Source organism: Athene cunicularia (genome assembly GCF_003259725.1).
Source record: "Athene cunicularia isolate RWA chromosome 7 unlocalized genomic scaffold, athCun1 chr7_part1, whole genome shotgun sequence".
In the NCBI taxonomy this organism is placed as follows: domain Eukaryota; kingdom Metazoa; phylum Chordata; class Aves; order Strigiformes; family Strigidae; genus Athene; species Athene cunicularia.
The window spans coordinates 14,453,647-14,460,762 of record NW_020799107.1 but is presented as its reverse complement, the minus strand read 5'-3'; the positions used below and the strand labels follow the sequence as shown (position 1 = coordinate 14,460,762).

Here is a 7,116-nt window from a genome sequence, read left to right as displayed (position 1 = left end):
GGGCGGCCTGCCCCCGCCGCGTACTTTATCCCGAGGGCTTCACCCGCTGCCGGGAGCCGCCTTCCCTGGCGGGAGCGGAACAAACTCCTGCGCCTCCAGCTTCTCCCCGGGGCAGACCCAGCTCCCTGCCGCCGCCTGCCCTCAGCCGGGCCCAGGCACCGGTCTGGCGGCGAGACGCTGTCTTTCCGCGGGGCTAAGGAGGCTGCGGGCAGAGCCGCCACTCGCACGTGTGGGGCAAAACACACCCCCCCCAACTTCAGCAGAGGGCTGCGCGGCTCAGCGACATTTATCTGCCCGAGCCAGGGCTGCCGCCCTCAGCTCGCTGTGGGCCGATAGCGGGGCTGGCTTCCAGCCTTCCTGCCCAGTGGGAGGGCAGCCCCGATCCCTGAACTTTCTATACTCCTGTCAACTTTTTTAGCAGTTAAGAGTGCTTAGAAAGAAAACATGAAACAAAATGCCATGTTTTCCACGTGACATCGGTTCCCCAAGGCTGGACAGACAATTATTTCCCCAGTAAAAACTAAGAGCTGGTGATAGTCGAAGATTTTCTGGCTGATCCAGCTTTCACATGGCTTCCCGTTTTCAGTGCAGTTGAAGAGACAGTAGTTTGAACTGCCCATTTTCTAGGAATTAAGCCAGATACTGCTGATGCAAAGAGAGAAAGCATGATGTTCTATTGTATACTTTCTTCCATAGTTCATTTGACCCAAACCAGCTTATTTTATTAAGTGTTGCAGACACAGGGCAATAGGTGTCCTAACTGGAGCGAGTGAGCTTTCCTGGCAGACGTGATGCCATCCAGAGTTTGCAGGCTTCGTAGTTTACCCCTCCAACTGGGAACTTCAAGCCAGAAAAGAACTGTTCCTTTTCCCCTTTAATGTAACAATCAGAGAGGACCAAAACAGAGGGGAAGGGAGAACTATCTCAACCAAAAAAAGATGTATGAGATTGCCAATTTACAGAGCATCGCCTTAGATATGGTCTAATAAATTCAGCCATAGTTGGTTCAGTTTATAAGGTGTACTGTCAAAATACTTACAGAAACTTCACCATAAACAAGTGAGATACTATAGATTAAGAAGAGCAGTATCAGTAGTAACAACATAAATATCACTTAAGGGAATTACATGCGAGGCCAGTAAAGGGTAAAGAAAATCCCATAAAGCATGCAGACTGATAGAAACTTGCGGGGATAAAAATGAGCGTTGAAAACCTTTAGGAGGTACTATATTGTTGATATTGTATGTCTGCTTTCATTTTAATTTAGAAGTACTGATGCATAATGAGTTAATTTTTGTGTTGTTGCATTAAAAATGTATATACTTAATACAGACCCCAACTGACATTTAGCAGCAATGCTGATGCAGAAGCTAGTGCCTGCCTCCTCTCTGCCTCTCATTCCTGTCCACATCCTGTCGCTACGTTGGACCGACACAGTCCAATTGAAAGATCAGTGAGGGGTCATACCAAAGCTGTGCCAGCAAATGCACGTTTATTGCTGAATGGTGGTACAGCCTGTTGGGTAACACTTGCCTGCCGTAAAGTTAGGGTGAGACTTTTTTTGATGTAAACACTAAAAAAAGTAGACTCTTTGGTTAATTTATTCAATGTGAAAATTTCTCTGTTTGGCACCTGACAAAAACCACTTTGAAACTGATTTGGATTAGTTTTTGGAAATACAGTATAATTGGATCTTTCAGATTTTTTGGCTTTCTGCCTGGCACTCTTCCCTAAGGAAATGACATGCCTTAGAAGGACATGCTCTGGGTAAGTAGCAAGGAAGGCATACCAGACTACTAAGAAATCTTGGTAAGAATTTATGCCTTCCCTTCTCTTGAACTTTTCCTCTTAAAAACATCACTAGTGATTCAACATTTAATAAATTATTTAAAATATGATCATACTTCAGTGCATTATTTTACAAGAGCACTAATTTGACTGGATAGGCTGCTCATTGATTGCTATTCATATCCACCGACCAACAGCATGATTTTGCAGGGGATGAGCAGTTACAGGAAAGAAGGCTATATTTCCATCTCATCTGTAGCATGTACATATTCCTAGAAAGTGTGCTTGACCTAAGTCTTGTTTTCTCTTTTCAGGAACACCAAGGAATGGAAATACTCAAAAGTATGAAATTGTAGTACCAAAGGCACATGATGAGATTAAAAATAGATTAAAAAAATATATAGCTTGATGAATTATTTAAAGAAAGTTGTATGAATTATATAGCTGCTGTCTAAGGAAAACATAAGGGAAAATTATATACACTATATTATTAGAATTTAAGGCAGCATGTTTCCTCATGAAGATTTTAATATTTTAAACATATTATAAGCAGCCTAGCAACTATCTGTGGTTGACATACAGCTGTTTCTGGAATAAACAAAGAAGAGCACTAGGGTTTGAGCCCATACCCTATTAAAAAACATGAAATCTTTATTAACCAGCCTGTACCACCAGAACAGCACCACAAGTAACTAAAAATACAGGACCAGTTCTCCACTTGGCTGAGAACTGTAAGGAACACTGTTAGAATCTCTTGACCTGGATAATTAGCAATAATAACGACTTAATGTTGGAGTCAATAATTCTTTCTAATGCAGGATTCTCCTGCATATTCCCAAAGACTCTACAAAGTCCTGCTTCCCAGAACAGCAAAGGACAGTATCTTCTTAGTGTTTGACACCTCATCCTTTCTCTCCCAATACTTAAGCAAAGCTCTGTAGAATTTTTTCTTTTGAGCTACATGTTCTTCTCTGGCCTTGAATGTACCTTTGTTTTGGGTGGAGCCTCTTTGTCTTCCAGCACCCTGGGTTTATAACAGTTTACTTTCCTTTTCCTTTTAAGATCTTTGTAAACGAAGGGTGATGGTCATGGATACCAGTCATGGATACCAGGTCTCATGGACTTTCACCAAACCCATAGAAATATCAAAAAGCCTCTCTTCATTAATAAAAAAAACCCCATTTGGACTAGCAATGACCAGAGCTATAGTAGCATAACTAATGTACAGGAGAGGCAAGTTTTTTCTCTACAAACTACTGAGATGACAGATTTACACAGTCCATCAGCTCTTGATCACAGCTATCTTCCACCCCTGCCAATTCAACTTCAGCAGCTTAACTGTAGATAGCACACCATTACTGGTGTTGAAAAGCCATGCTTTCCAATAGCTACTAAATAAACACAAACCTGAAAGTTGTCCCCAAAATCTTAATTTGAGCTTCTTGAGCATTCCCATATCATCCATTACATAATCATGAACTGCTTTGCTCCTTGATTTTCGTTCTGTTTTCACTCAAATCAGATGTTTCTATCCATTTATGTGCCACCAAAGTAGTCAACCAAGTGTATAGGAGGGACAGTTCCTGCTTTTTAATCTAGGCAACAGCTCAACCAGTGAAAAGCAGCTGGAGCAACCATTACAGGAGTCGCCCTGCTGACCTGTGCCTTTCATCATACTCATTTACCTACCACAATTATACATACACAGGCTGGCCCCACACAGGAGCTGCAAGAAGCTTAACTCTCTCAATAAGAACGGGCTTCAGATAATTAAGCTTTTAAGATCTAGCAGTAACCACATGCAAACATATTTTTCAAAGACATACAACTGTGACAAATTGGGCAGATTTTCAGGGGATCACAAACATATCTTTGTACTTGTGAAGGCTACTTTACTGTTAAACTACAAGTGCTTGTTGCAAAGCCTAGAATGTTGGAGTATTCTGAAGAAAAGCCCTGAAGAATTTACTGTAAGCAAGTACATTTCTCCATTTTTTTTTCTGGAAATACTAAAAGTAACTTCCCCCCCCCCAACCACCACCACCACCAAAAGAGTCAGAGAGCTAGAATGGAAGTTGTAGCCAAATTATTAGGGTATGGTGGTAACTGAAAGACAACATGGCTTTACAACAGGCAGTGCTAGGTGAGCTTCAAAGCATCACTATTGATTGAAAATGTAGCATCAACATCTTTCTAAATAACCTCCCAATAGAATATTACAAAAAAGTGACTTCTTCAAGAATGGACATAAGTAAGAATACAGAGGGTGAGCAAGAATGTTGGCAGATGCTTCAGGATGAAATCTGTCTGAAAATCTATGGGTATAATCTCAGTGTGATTTCCAGTCAGCTGTGCGCCTAGTTTTCAACAGCATGGAAAACTCTAAGTATCTTACTAACACAGTAATTACAACAATGGGTGGAGAGACTAGCACTTCTTAGGTAATCCCCTTATATTCAATTACTGGAAAAGTACTTACTCAATGCTTCTTGGTTATTGACAACAAGCCAAATTTTATATGGAAGTTGGAGTTATGCCTACTGGAAGAAGTACTCTTCTCATACTGCTTATTGCTTAACATGTAAATGGATGATATAATGCATAAGGCAGGGACCAGTGCTCAATCTCTGTTAAATTTTCTTTGCTGACTCCACCTGAAAATGCATGTCTAACTTTGGTTATCTAAAAATGTAGTTCAGGATTCAGAAAATTTGTTGGTTTCTAATGTCCTCTTGCAGTTGTGTGTAGGATGTTCAGGAAGAAACATGAAATGTGTATCTGTATCTAGATGCGTCTGATCACTTACACTGACTCACATGGAAAATAAACTATAGCTTACAATATACCTATGCTTGATGAGGCAGTTAAGCAACAAAGAAAACCCGAGGAAAATTAATCTGTAGACAGGCAATAGCCTCCTGGATTTCTTCTCTGGAGGGGGGTGTCAAAAGGAAAGCACTTAACAGTCCCATGAAAGAATTTTGCAAACTTTTAAGGCTTAAACACCATGAAAAATCCTCCATCTGTGTCCCTGAAGGCAATCTAACCCAGAGGTCAGGAGAACACCTAGCTAGATGCTGTTACCCATAAGCTTGAAGCTTGTTAATGCAGAAATGAGGGATGCACTGGATGTTTACATTAAATTACCTTGGAACACTTTGGTAAAACATCTTTCTTCTCAAGAAAGCTATTTATCTGCTCATCTACAATTTCACAGTAGTACCTGTCATTATCTATGTTGGTTATGAGAACTTAATTAGTATTTTTGCATTTTGGTATATTATCTTTTGTAAGACAATGTGTACATTCAAGCTGGTTTTGCAAAGACCACGTTTACTGTACTCCCACTTTGTTCTGTGGCTGAGACAAGGGCATGTGTTACTGGTATCTCACAGAGCTGTAGGAGCAACTATAGTCTTCAAAATATTGTATCTGCCAAAAGAAAACACATGAAGCAAATACAGTCAGTTTGCAGAAAGTCAAACTAAAACTTCAGCAATGATTATATATGTTCAAGTCTGTTGAAATGGACTGCTCTTGGAAGCAAGTTCAGTAAACATCATACATGGTGAAATTCACCTCTCTAAAGCAAAAACTAAAGAAAAAAGGTTCAAATTAGAATGCATTGAATTTGGTAAAGTTCAGAAGAGCACCACATGATTTCAGAACAATGAGATTTCATTCTGAAATTCTTTTTAGGGGAGACAAAATGATGTTGCAGAGACCTCCTAAATGTATAAATTCCATCATTGGTGCTAGGGTATCAACGTGTTACTTGGCTCAGCAAGAAGGTAAGTTTGCTGAAGTCAAATACTAATACTCAAAGATGAGTTAATAAGTTAACCATCTTGACTGGGAAAAAACAAACGTATGCAAAAGTAATGCAGAGAAATTACTAGTTCAACATAGCAGTTTTGAATGCTTTGTCTGGAAGGTGGTTATCAAGTCTTGTCCATTTGCCCCACATTATGGTTAGAACTGTATCTACTGTATGTAGAGACATAAAATATTTTTTTATATTTCCACATACCCACATGACTAACAGTATGTGGTGAAATTCTTAAGAACAGGGCATAAGAATTATGGCTCTTTCTTGACCTAAGGAAACCCATTCATTTTGACATAGGTAGCTTGTTACTTACATGTTCCCAGTACTCTTTTTGTTCAGTCACTGTAAGACTATTCAAATTCAGCCTGATTCCTCCAAAACAAAAAAAAATAAAGAGTTATCAATATTGTATAAATAAGTGCTTTGCTCAGGAAGACTATGTTATAGCAAGTTGCACTGATTAAATAAGCTGTTTCTGATCTGTGATCTGCCTTACCTGTTGCTTATTCAGCAAGCAACTGATTAGTGAAGAAACCCAAGCAAACAAATCAACAAATGCCCCCAAACAAACAAATAAACCACAAAACCAATTTTGGCATCACAAATGAAAAGGTTTGGAAATATTTTAAGAGTATGACCCAAACCTCTGTAAACTCCCTCCACTTACTAAATTTCCATTTGTGATCACATCATATCCCACCATTTTTCAAGCCACTATTTATTACTTAGACAAACACAGTTTAGCTATCCAACAAATGCATTGATTTCAGTGTATTGTGTCCTTTGGCAAAAATCCATTTTTTTGTTCATTTATTTCTTCTTCATTTCATCACTGCTATAGCATTCAATCCTTTCTGTTACTTGGTCACAGGAGCATATTAGTACACCCTCTTCTTCCTGAATTCTTCTGCACAAAGCTACTGTACCTATACTTTTTTCATACTTCTCCCTCTGTAATCTACAAATTCTTCCCTGACGTTGTTTCTTCCTCATACCTCTTCCTGATTATGTTCAGCAGTTTGGCACTTCATTTAAATTCATGGCCAGTATTTTCATCTCATATGGATTGCCAGATTGATGGTGGTTTGTATTTTGTTGACTCACGACACAAGGGAATTTCTTCTTCTGTTAATTATTTGAGTAAATATTGGGATTAAGACTGTGATTTTGTCAGAGTGGCTTTCTTACCACTGTCTGTTAACTTCCATTTGATATTTTTAATTAAAAAAAAAAATTAATTCTTGCCTTCTCCACCTGTAGCTAAACTTCATTTGTTAAAGACTTTGTTTAGGCCTAAGAGCACGCCACTTTCAGCTGAACTGAAACAGAGTGGAGTCAGATGTATTATTCTGTTGCATCACTTTGATGCTACTACTGGAATTTTACTCGCCTCAGAGTTGTGTAACCGCAGGGAGGAGGCGGCGGCCTGGGCCCGGAGCGAAGCACCAGCAGCGACACAGCGTGCGGCCTTCCCGGCACGGCCAACCGCGCCCGGCCCC

General features: G+C 39.8%; 1 long non-coding RNA gene across 1 annotated transcript in view; it reads left to right on the top strand.

The window, feature by feature from the left end:
* Positions 1-7,116, top strand: part of LOC113482280 — a 20,156-nt gene that overhangs the window by 11,223 nt on the left and 1,817 nt on the right. The window lies entirely within an intron of this gene.